This window comes from Triticum dicoccoides, chromosome 5A (genome assembly GCF_002162155.2).
Source record: "Triticum dicoccoides isolate Atlit2015 ecotype Zavitan chromosome 5A, WEW_v2.0, whole genome shotgun sequence".
Lineage (NCBI taxonomy): Eukaryota > Viridiplantae > Streptophyta > Magnoliopsida > Poales > Poaceae > Triticum > Triticum dicoccoides.
Window position 1 is genome coordinate 460,634,223 of NC_041388.1, and position 13,407 is coordinate 460,647,629.

The following is a 13,407-nucleotide window of genomic DNA, read 5'->3' on the forward strand; positions in this document are numbered from 1 at the left end:
ACTGGTAATAATTTGAGATTTGCTTGACGGATTTGTGACACCCACCACCACCTCTTGTTAGTAGTCTGTAGGATCATATTCTTGTGTGTTTCTATTGCTGCTAACCATGCCAGGATCACAAGCCGACGAGACTGACTGGGAGAACATGACGAATAAGGATTTGCATGATAAATTTCAGCAAATGATGAGTGAACAGGTGCAAGACGTGCTAAACAGATTTGAAGAGGCCATGGAGAAGATAGATGGCATGGAGAAGACGTTTGAAACAAAGCTCGATAACAAGTTTAATGAATTGCTCGCGCGTCTTCCTTCACCACCACCCGCTGCACCTAACGCACCTCTCCAACAACAACAACAACGACTACCTCCATGTCGCGAAATAGACCTCCGCCGAGCGAGTCGTGTTCCTCTTGCGTTTGGCCAAACTGTTGGTGCTGCTGTTGATACTTCTGTGGCTCCTGCTGCTGATGCGGAGGAGGATGATTATGTGGTAGATTATGAGGATGAGGTTGATCAAAATCAGCACTACGTGCAGCCACCTGCACCACCACCAGCAGGTCGACCTCAGGTATATATTCGTAATGGTAGGCCTGCACCACCACCTCAGGTACGAGATGATGTCCATATTCGTAAACTGAAATTGAATATTCCACCATTTGAGGGTAGATATGTTCCTGATATATATCTTACTTGGGAGTTAGAAACTGAACAACGATTTACATGTTTACAATATCCTGAGGAGAGACGAGTTGCTGCTGCTGTTTGTGCTTTCACTAGTTTTGCATGTGTATGGTGGTCTGAACATTGTAGATTATATCCTATTCCAACTACTTGGGCTGCTTTGAAAACTGCTATGCGTACTCGTTGGGTTCCACCATATTATCAACGTGAATTGCTTCAAAAATTACAGCGTTTAAGACAAGGGAAAAATTCTGTAGAAGAATATTATCAGGAATTACAAACTGGCATGATTAGATGTGGTATTGTTGAGGAGAATGAAGCTATGCTTGCACGTTTTCTGGGTGGATTAAATAGAGAGATTCAGACCATTCTAGACTATAAGGAGTATACTAATATCACTCGTTTATTCCATCTTGCTTGTAAAGCTGAACGTGAAGTGCAGGATCGACAAGCATTGGGGCGAACTAACTTTTCTGCAGGCCGACCTTCATCATGGACACCACGTGCATCTTCTACTTTAACTGCACCAGCACTTCCATCCGGTGCCACCTCCAGTCGTGATACAAGAAAACAGGCACAACCACCATTATCTGCCAAGAGCGCACCTGCGGAGCCTGCACAGCGTTCTTCTTCTTCCATGGCATCAACAGGGCACACAAGTGATATTATTTGTCGTCGTTGTAAGGGAGGAGGTCATTATGCGAGCGAATGCAAATCTCCGCGTGTGATGATTGCTACCGCGGATGGTGGATATGAGTCTGCTAGTGACTAAGATGAGGAGACTTTGGCTCTTATTACACGTGAAGAACATGGTGGAGATGATTCTGATCATGAGACGCAATACCTGGCTCCTGAAGACGCTGACAGGTATGAATGTTTAGTTGCTCAACGTGTTTTGAGTGTGTAGATCACACAAGCTGAGCAAAATTAGAGGCACAATTTGTTCCATACCAAGGGAGTTGTGAAGGAACGTTCTGTGCGCGTCATCATAGACGGAGGGAGCTGCAACAACTTGGCTAGCATGGAGATGGTGGAGAAGCTTTCTCTCACCACAAGACCACATCCACATCCTTACTACATCCAATGGTTCAACAACAGCGGCAAGGTTAAGGTAACATGTACTGTTCGTGTGCATTTTAGTATACCTACATATGCTGATTATGTTGATTGTGATGTGGTACCTATGCAAGCATGTTCCTTATTACTTGGTAGACCATGGCAATTTGATAAAAATTCTGTACACCATGGTAGAAACAATCACTATACTCTTGTTCATAAGGATAAAAATATTACTTGGCTTCCTATGACTCCTGATTCTATTTTGAAAGATGATATTAATAGAGCTAATAAAGCAAAACAAGAGAAGAATAAGAGTGAAAATCAGATTGTGGCAAAAGAATTTGAGCAACAAATGAAGCCTAATAATAAACCATCTAGTGTTGCTTATGAAATTAAATTGAAAAGTGCATGTTTATTTGCCACCAAATCTGATATTGATGAGCTAGATTTCAGCAAATCTGTTTGCTATGCCTTTGTGTGCAAAGAGGCATTATTTTCATTCGAGGACGTGCCTTCCTCTTTGCCTCCTGCTGTCACTAAAATTTTGCAGGAGTTCGCTGACGTCTTTCCACAAGACGTGCCACCGGGATTACCGCCTATTCGAGGGATTGAGCATCAGATTGACTTAATTCCCGGTGCTTCACTGCCAAACCGTGCACCATACCGTACCAATCCAGAGGAGACGAAGGAGATTATGCGTCAAGTACAAGAGCTTCTCGACAAAGGTTATATACGCGAATCCCTTAGTCCTTGTGCTGTTCCTATTATTCTAGTGCCGAAAAAGGATGGTACATCACGTATGTGTGTTGATTGTAGAGGCATTAATAATATTACTATTCGTTATCGTCATCCTATTCCTAGGCTAGATGATATGCTTGATGAATTGAGTGGCTCTACAATATTCTCCAAAGTTGATTTGCATAGTGGCTACCATCTAATTCGTATGAAATTGGGAGATGAATGGAAAACAGCATTTAAAACTAAGTTTGGATTATATGAGTGGTGATAGAGGCGAGGGTGTCCCGATCTTTCGATGAGATGATAACTATCAATTTGGTGGAGACGACTTTGACGATCCGACTACAAACGTGCACGATGTTGCGCCTTAGCAATCGCTAAACCAACTCCGAGAGGTTATTGACCACGTGATAGAGGCGAGGGTCCCGATCTTTCGATGAGATGATAACTATCGATTTGGTAGAGACGACTTTGACGATCCGACTACAAACGTGCACGACGTTGCGCCTTAGCAATCGCTAAACGAATCTCCTGAGGTTACTGACGATGCTGGAAGCACGGTTAGCCTGACCACGAAGGTCTATTCCTGCAAGCAATCGAAGAACGAGCAAGAATATGATAAAGCAATCTGAATATTGCAAATATATATGAAGTATTGATAATGGTGGGGATCCGGAAGCGGTCTTGGTCTGGTCGTTGGACACAAATGAAGTACACGAAGTTGCAATGGCTAACTTTTAACTAAACAAATCCCCAAGGAAAAGCTACTAGATGGATCTACTTATATAGGAGCAAGGGGTGGCGGCCAAGGAGGTGGGAGGACGTCCCAAGGCAGCCTAAAACTAAATCTAGGTCGTACAAGGCCAATGGGCCCAAGTGGAGGTGATGTAACACCTTTGGACTTGTAGTTTGACTCGGATTCTGCTACAGTATTAGATTGTTTCGTCCACAACTCAACGCTCCGGACGAATTTGAAGGTGATTCCAATTGGGTTGGAAAGTGCACGAAATCTAGTTTCCAACAAAAAAAGAATCACCCAATTCGGAGTCCGTATGAAAAACTTGTGTGCGTTTTGAGTCAGGTATGTCTGTGCAGTCCGAATCTGAATCCAGAACGTGAGAGACTTGGATTCTATCTTCTCTTGGGCCAAAAGTGACGTGAGAGAACTTTTTGGACAGCAAATAAACATCTCTTTCTTCCTTATCTTCATATGTGGATTGTACAAATGTCCCATACACCTGCAATTAGACAAAACACAAAAATGTGTGAAGTATTTTTGTTCTGGATAACATAAATAGATTATTGAATAGTTTGCACTAGAAATCACCTGACAAATATGCATATATGCAATATTTTTGGTCATATCCAAGGTAGTCATGTCCTCATCATCCTCCCCTTCTTGAAAATAAAGCCGTCCTCGGCGTTGCTTAATCTGAAATGTGGCTAACAAAAGAGACAAGGTGTACATGTTGTATATGTATATGTCATCCATTTTTACTTCCCTTGATTTTTGCATATATGACACATGAATAGATGAGTAACTTGCATAGTTCATAAAATCTAAAGCCAAAAAATTAGCACAAGAAGTAGAAGGCATGAAAATATTGCAAGTCAGTTTGCACATATAAGTGAAGCTCTTATTCATTTCAAAAGATTGACAATGTTCATCATTAAACCATCCCAACATTGGTGAATAAACCTTACTTGCATCAAATTTACATGCTACAACATGCTTAAATAAGCAAACATGCAATAAGTCATTCAACACAGAATCATCACCAAGATTAGAGGTCATATCAAAATGATTAAACATTGGTTCTTTTGCATCAATAGTTAATTCAATGGGTGCACTCAAAATTGTTGGTATTTCAGTTGTTTGATCATATGGCAAAGTCAAATTATCAACGTAGTCCTCTAAAATAGGTGGTGTGATCAAAGTAGTGGGTAGCTCATCAGATGGTGCATTCAAATTGACAAGGCATTCATCATTCTCATGTAGAGATGGAAGATCAGTACCTTTGTCATTACCTCTTATGATCAACTCAGATGATGTAGCCACTCTCGGGGGCGATGTGTCACATGGTGGAGGTGATGTAGTCCTGACAACAACGGATGTGGTTGTCATAGTATGCCTAGTAGTTGAAGGAACAATCATATCAACTCTTGGAATGTGCACCGTGCGCTTGTTCTCCTTGTGGCCAACACGTCGTTTTATTTCATGTTCAGCTTTGCAAGCAAGATGAAACAAATGGTCCATAGGATAACACTCTTCATGAATTAGTATCTCTTGAATATCACGATTTAATCCTCCCCAAAATCTATCCATAAAATCATCTTCACTTTCTTCTAAAGAGGAATGCAACAAGGTAGTTTGTAAATCATCATAATATTTTGTTACAGTTTCACTACCTTGTTTTAAGTGTTGCAACTTCTTAATCATGTCACGAGTATAATAAGCAGGGACGAAAGTATGTCGCATGGCAAGTTTCAAATCATCCCAAGTAGTAGGTATATAATCAGGGTGTAACCGACAATATTCACTCCACCAAACCAAAGCATAACCAGTGAAAGAACCAACCGCAACCTTAACCTTTTTATGTTCATTGAAATTATGGGAAGCAAATATATTTTTTATGTCGAACTCCCATTCAATATATAAAGCAGGTTTAAAACGGCCATTAAATGGTGGTATAGATACATTAACCTGATCATGTGCATTTGGATGTTTGTGCACCTCTCGTGGCGGTTGTGGTATTTGCAAAGGTGGTGGCACGTCTCCCGCGATCGACAAAGCCCATGTATTGACTCTGGATCCTGTCATGATTAGTAGAACAAGAAACAAAACCCAAAAATAATGTTCCTATAACTACTAGGATGTGGTGGTAAAACGCTCACAGTAAAGCAAATATCAATGTCTTACAAGTTCTTACCATACAGCAGGCGGTGATCGGCAACCAGCGGTGTCAAGTAACTCCGAATATTGAGTAAAGCGATTGCCAGGGGAGCGTACGTATACACGGTGTAGAAATATGTGGAGCTGGGTTGGCTATATATGGTAGCAAAAGATTAGCAATAATCAATTCAAAGATGCAATGTTGAATAAACGCTCAACGACGGTACTGTGCTGGTCCTAGGCTAGACCGTACTAGAGACGCGAGCCTAGAACCATAATGAGGTCACGGCGTAGCACAACTAGCATCAATGAAGGATACTAAGTAGCTCTTGACAGCAAGATATAAGTGAAGATCACAACGGCAGTGAAGATAATGATGAAAAACAACTGCCAAGCAGGATATACAACAACTCTCTCTCCAACTTTCCTCTTGAAAAGTTTGAGACAATTTTCTGATAAATTCTTTCAAAGAATGCTACTAACTCAAGCTTTCCAATGCAAAAAGAATCACTCAATTCCGAGTTGATATGAGGAGTCAAAGAATTCTAAAACTGGCCTGAAAAATTGGAACAAGTTGTGCTCACGAACTTCGGAGGGCAAAAAGACCTATTTAGAAGCCGATTTTGAGGTGTCAAATATTGAACTAGCTTTTGCAACTATTTAGATGCGGCTCGTCGCTATCTTCAATTTGAGTACTCACGGAGCCAAAACTGACTTCGCATGAGGAAGATACACCTGTTTTACTGAACAGTATGCAAAACAGATTCCAATCCGAATTCAGGTACGAGATTGATTCTAGATAGAGCCAATTTTTTTTTTCTTCTCTCTTTTTTTTCTCACGCCTTTTTTTTCTTTTTCTTCTCCCTCTTTTTCTTTTTTTTTCTTTCCTTGTTTCTCTCTTTTTTTTTCTTTATCTTCTTTTTCTCCCTCTTTCCAAGATAAACTAGATAAGATGCAGATTCGATCAAGTGAAGATGTGAACGATCTCAACTATTATTATGACAATGAATGGTGGGTAGCACGTGGTGGAAATTGATGGATGGGTGGTGGACAGCGGAAGAGATAATGATGCAGCGGTGGCGTGACTAATGTGACCAGAACTCGAAACTCTAAACGAACTAGACACTAAGACCAGCAACTCGACACGACGATGCAACCGATAATTCAACTATGCAAGCAATGAAAAGAAAATTGCAAAGGCTCAGACTGGCTTGGACCAAGGATGAATAGATCTAACTCTTTTTTGTGGCTTTTTCTTGGACAATAGGTAAGAAAATAAATCTAATCTAGGAAAACTGGAAATTCTCACCGAGCAACCTGAAAACTGATACCACTTGATAGAGGCGAGGGTCCCGATCTTTCGATGAGATGATAACTATCGATTTGGTAGAGACGACTTTGACGATCCGACTACAAACGTGCACGACGTTGCGCCTTAGCAATCGCTAAACGAATCTCCTGAGGTTACTGACGATGCTGGAAGCACGGTCAGCCTGACCACGAAGGTCTATTCCTGCAAGCAATCGAAGAACGAGCAAGAATATGATAAAGCAATCTGAATATTGCAAATATATATGAAGTATTGATAATGGTGGGGATCCGGAAGCGGTCTTGGTCTGGTCGTTGGACACAAATGAAGTACACGAAGTTGCAATGGCTAACTTTTAACTAAACAAATCCCCAAGGAAAAGCTACTAGATGGATCTACTTATATAGGAGCAACGGGTGGCGGCCAAGGAGGTGGGAGGACGTCCCAAGGCAGCCTAAAACTAAATCTAGGTCGTACAAGGCCAATGGGCCCAAGTGGAGGTGATGTAACACCTTTGGACTTGTAGTTTGACTCGGATTCTGCTGCAGCATTAGATTGTTTCGTCCACAACTCAACGCTCCTGATGAATTTGAAGATGATTCCAATTGGGTTGGAAAGTGCACGAAATCTAGTTTCCAAAAAAAAAGAATCACCCAATTCGGAGTCCGTATGAAAAACTTGTGTGCGTTTTGAGCCAGGTATGTCTGTGCAGTCCGAATCTGAATCCAGAACGTGAGAGACTTGGACTCTATCTTCTCTTGGGCCAAAAGTGACGTGAGAGAACTTTTTGGACAGCAAATAAACATCTCTTTCTTCCTTATCTTCATATGTGGATTGTACAAATGTCCCATACACCTGCAATTAGACAAAACACAAAAGTGTGTGAAGTATTTTTGTTCTGGATAACATAAATAGATTATTGAATAGTTTGCACTAGAAATCACCTGACAAATATGCATATATGCAATATTTTTGGTCATATCCAAGGTAGTCATGTCCTCATCACCACGCTGGAGCACGATCAACCTGACCACGAAGGTCTATTCCTGGAAGCAATCGAAGAACGAGCAAGAATATGATAAAGCAATCTGAATATTGCGAATATATATATGAAGTATTGATAATGGTGGGGATCCGTAAGCGGTCTTGGTCTGGTCGTTGGACACAAACGAAGTACACGAAGTTGCAATGGCTAACTTTTAACTAAACAAATCCCAAGGAAAAGCTACTAGATGGATCTACTTATATAGGAGCAAGGGGTGGCGGCCAAGGAGGTGGGAGGACGTCCCAAGGCAGCCTAAAACTAAATCTAGGTCGTACAAGGCCAATGGGCCCAAGTGGAGGTGATGTAACATGATAGAGGCGGGGTGTCCCGATCTTTCGATGAGATGATACTATCGATTTGGTGGAGACGACTTTGACGATCTGACTACAAACGTGCACGACGTTGCGCCTTAGCAATCGCTAAACCAATCTCCTGAGGTTATTGACCACGCCGGAGCACGATCAACCTGACCACGAAGGTCTATTCCTGCAAGCAATCGAAGAACGAGCAAGAATATGATAAAAGCAATCTGAATATTGCGAATATATATGAAGTATTGATAAAGGTGGGGATCCGTAAGCGGTCTTGGTCTGGTCGTTGGACACAAATGAAGTACACGAAGTTGCAATGGCTAACTTTTAACTAAACAAATCCCCAAGGAAAAGCTACTAGATGGATCTACTTATATAGGAGCAAGGGGTGGCGGCCAAGGAGGTGGGAGGACGTCCCAAGGCAGCCTAAAACTAAATCTAGGTCGTACAAGGCCAATGGGCCCAAGTGGAGGTGATGTAACACCTTTGGACTTGTAGTTTGACTCGGATTCTGCTGCAACATTAGATTGTTTCGTCCACAACTCAACGCTCCGGACGAATTTGAAGGTGATTCCAATTGGGTTGGAAAGTGCACGAAATCTAGTTTCCAACAAAAAAAGAATCACCCAATTCGGAGTCCGTATGAAAAACTTGTGTGCGTTTTGAGTCAGGTATGTCTGTGCAGTCTGAATCTGAATCCAGAACGTGAGAGACTTGGACTCTATCTTCTCTTGGGCCAAAAGTGACGTGAGAGAACTTTTTGGACAGCAAATAAACATCTCTTTCTTCCTTATCTTCATATGTGGATTGTACAAATGTCCCATACACCTGCAATTAGACAAAACACAAAAGTGTGTGAAGTATTTTTGTTCTGGATAACACAAATAGATTATTGAATAGTTTGCACTAGAAATCACCTGACAAATATGCATATATGCAATCTTTTTGGTCATATCCAAGGTAGTCATGTCCTCATCATCCTCCCCTTCTTGAAAATAAAGCCGTCCTCGGCGTTGCTTAATCTGAAATGTGGCTAACAAAAGAGACAAGGTGTACATGTTGTATATGTATATGTCATCCATTTTTACTTCCCTTGATTTTTGCATATATGACACATGAATAGATGAGTAACTTGCATAGTTCATAAAATCTAAAGCCAAAAAATTAGCACAAGAAGTAGAAGGCATGAAAATATTGTAACTCAGTTTGCACATATAAGTGAAGCTCTTATTCATTTCAAAAGATTGACAATGTTCATCATTAAACCATCCCAACATTGGTGAATAAACCTTACTTGCATCAAATTTACATGCTACAACATGCTTAAATAAGCAAACATGCAATAAGTCATTCAACACAGAATCATCACCAATATTAGAGGTCATATCAAAATGATTAAACATTGGTTCTTTTGCATCAATAGTTAATTCAATGGGTGCACTCAAAATTGTTGGTATTTCAGTTGTTTGATCACATGGCAAAGTCAAATTATCAACGTAGTCCTCTAAAATAGGTGGCGTGATCAAAGTAGTGGGTAGCTCATCAGATGGTGCATTCAAATTGACAAGGCATTCATCATTCTCATGTAGAGATGGAAGATCAGTACCTTTGTCATTACCTCTTATGATCAACTCAGATGATGTAGCCACTCTCGGGGGCGATGTGTCACATGGTGGAGGTGATGTAGTCCTGACAACAACAGATGTGATGAGGACATCAATACAATTGTTACACCCACAGCCCCTGCTGCTATACATACTGGACCAGTTACTAGAGCTCGTGCACGCCAACTAAATTACCAGGTACTTTCGTTTCTTGGTAATGATTCTAATGTTCATGAGAATATGATGCTGCCTAAATTGGATACATTTGTTTTGCTTACAAATGAATGGCCTAGCTTGGAGAAGGATGAACATTGGAGCAAGAACAAGCATGGATATGATGGCATGCGCAAGGGGAACAAGAACGGAGTTACAAGTGATGATTTCAGGACTTTGAAGCCACCATAATGGGTGCATGAAGCCTTGGACGAAATATACAAGATGCCACTTCATAAATTTCGTCCCGAGGCTATTTTAGGTGCTGCGTCACCTTATTATTGGGCCAGGCCCATGTAATTTCGAAATACATAAGTACAGGCTATTTTTAGAGTCCGTATGTGTGGGGAAACAAGAGATAGGGTTGATTTCGGACCCCTCCACCAAGGGCCACGAAATTCCTCCCTCTTCCTCCATATATACAGCCCTTAGGGCATCGTTTAGACTTTGGGGATTTGTTTAGTTAAAAGTTAGCCATTGCAACTTCGTGTGCTTCGTTTGTGTCCAACGACCAGACCAAGACCACTTTTCGGATCCCCACCATTATCAATACTTCATACATATTCGCGATATTCAGATTGCTTTTATCATATTCTTGCTTGTTCTTCGATTGCTTGCAGGAATAGACCTTCGTGGTCAGGTTGATCGTGCTCCGGCGTGGTCAATAACCTCTCGGAGTTGGTTTAGCGATTGCTAAGGCACAACGTCGTTGCACGTTTGTAGTCGGATCGTCAAAGTCGTCTCCACCAAATCGATAGTTATCATCTCATCGAAAGATCGGGACACCCCGCCTCTATCAAGTGGTATCACATTTCCAGGTTGCTCGGTGAGATTTTACAGTTTTTCGTAGTTTAGATCGAGTCTGTTCTTCATACCTACAGTCCACGAAAAAGCCACACAAAAAAAATTAGGGTTAGTTCATCATATCCGAACCAATCTGAGCCTTTGCATAATCTTTTTAGGGTTTTGCTTTGTTGAATTTGCGGTTGCATCGTCGGTCTAGTTGCTGGTCTTAGAGTCTAGTCTTTTAGAGTTTCGAGTTCTGGTCATAAGTTGTCACGCCGCCGCCGCACCATCATCACCGCCCCTGCCATCTACCACCACCGCTCCGAATCCGTATCCATATACCACCACCAATCCGTGCCCATATACCACCACCGATCCATATCCATATACTACCACCGCTACCACCACCGCTGCCATATACCACCACCATATATCCACCACCAATCCGAGTTCCTTGCTTATTAGGTTTGTTTTCGGGATCCATCTAATTTCCGATTCGTGTTTCCTTGCCGGAGTAGGTTTCGGAAAAAAAAAAGAGTCGGGTAGCCACGCTCCGTTTAGGCCCAAAATTTTTCGAAAACGCATTTTTCGAAAAAATTTCTGGCTATCCTATTTTTAGGTGTTTCTGAGTGTTTTGAGACAGGTGCCATTATAGGAAGTTTTTTTTGACCCGTTTCCAGTTTTTGGGTCCGGGCAGTCGAAAAAAAAAATTGGTCGAAAAATTTCGTGCCCATCCTGTCAGTTTGAGCTAGGAAGAGTTTTGAGATACTCGCCATTATAGTGATTTTTCGCAAAAAAAAAGAGCGCAAAAAAAAAGAGCGCAAAAAAAAAGAGCAAAAAAAAATTCAGAGTGTGCTTTTCCCTTGTTTACGTGCCGCGCCGTGATTTTGTTGGTGTTCTAGGCTCGCGTCTCTAGCACAGTCTAGCCTAGGACCAGCACAGTACCGTCGTTGAGCGTTTATTCAACTTTGCATCTCTGAATTGATTATTGCTGACCCTTTTTGCTACCAAAGTATAAGCCTTCCCAGCTCCACATACATCTACGTCGTGCGTTTGACTCTCCCTGGTAATCGCTCTATCCAATCTTTGAGAGTTGTGACTACAACGGTTGCCGATCACCGCCTGTTGCTGGGTAAGAACTGGTAAGAATTTGAGTTTTGCTTGACGGATTTGTGACACCCACCACCACCACTTGTTCGTAGTCTGTAGGATCATATTCTTGTGTGTTTCTATTGCTGCTAACCATGCCAGGATCACAAGCCGACGAGATTGACTGGGAGAATTTATCGAACAAGGAGCTTCATGATAAGTTTCAGCAAATGATGACTGAACAGGTGCAAGATGTGCTGAACAATTTTGAAGAGGCCATGGAGAAAATCACTGGCCTTGAGAAGACGTTCGAAACAAAGCTCGATAACAGATTTAATGAATTGCTCGCGCGTCTTCCACCACCACCACCCGCTGCACCTAACGCACCTCTCCAACAACAACAACAACGACTACCTCCATGTCGCGAAATAGACCTTCGCCGAGCGAGCCGTGTTCCTCTTGCGTTTGGCCAAACTGTTGGTGCTGCTGTTGATACTTCTGTGGCTCCTGCTACTGCTGTTGCTGGTACCCAGGAGGATGATGAGTATGCGGGCGATTATGAGGATGAGGTTGATCAAAATCAGATCTACGAGCAGCCACCAGCACCACCACCAGCAGGTCGACCTCAGGTATATATTCGTAATGGTAGGCCTGCACCACCACCTCAGGTACGCGATGATGTCCATATTCCTAAACTGAAATTGAATATTCCACCATTTGAGGGTAGATATGTTCCTGATATATATCTTACTTGGGAGTTAGAAACTGAACAACGATTTACATGTTTACAATATCCTGAAGAGAGACGAGTTGCTGCTGCTGTTTGTGCTTTCACTAGTTTTGCATGTGTATGGTGGTCTGAACATTGTAGATTATATCCTATTCCAACTACTTGGGCTGCTTTGAAAACTGCTATGCGTACGCGTTGGGTTCCACCATATTATCAACGTGAATTGCTTCAAAAATTGCAGCGTTTAAGACAAGGGAAAAATTCTGTAGAAGAATATTATCAGGAATTACAAACTGGCATGATTAGATGTGGTATTGTTGAGGAGAATGAAGCTATGCTTGCACGTTTTCTGGGTGGATTAAATAGAGAGATTCAGACCATTCTAGACTATAAGGAGTATACTAATATCACTCGTTTATTCCATCTTGCTTGTAAAGCTGAACGTGAAGTGCAGGATCGACAAGCATTGGGGCGAACTAACTTTTCTGCAGGCCGACCTTCATCATGGACACCACGTGCATCTTCTCCTTCAACTGCACCAGCACCTCCATCCGGTGCCACCTCCAGCCGTGATACAAGAAAACAGGGAGGAGGTCATTATGCGAGGGAATGCAAATCTCCGCGTGTGATGATTGCTACCGCGGATGGTGGATATGAGTCCGCTAGTGACTATGATGAGGAGACATTGGCTCTTATTACACGTGAAGAACATGGTGGAGATGATTCTGATCATGAGACACAATACATGGCTCCTGAAGACGCTGACAGGTATGAATGTTTAGTTGCTCAACGTGTTTTGAGTGTGCAGGTCACACAAGCTGAGCAAAATTAGAGGCACAATTTGTTCCATACCAAGGGAGTTGTGAAGGAACGTTCTGTGCGCGTCATAATAGACGGAGGGAGCTGCAACAACTTGGCTAGCATGGAGATGGTGGAGAAGCTTTCTCTC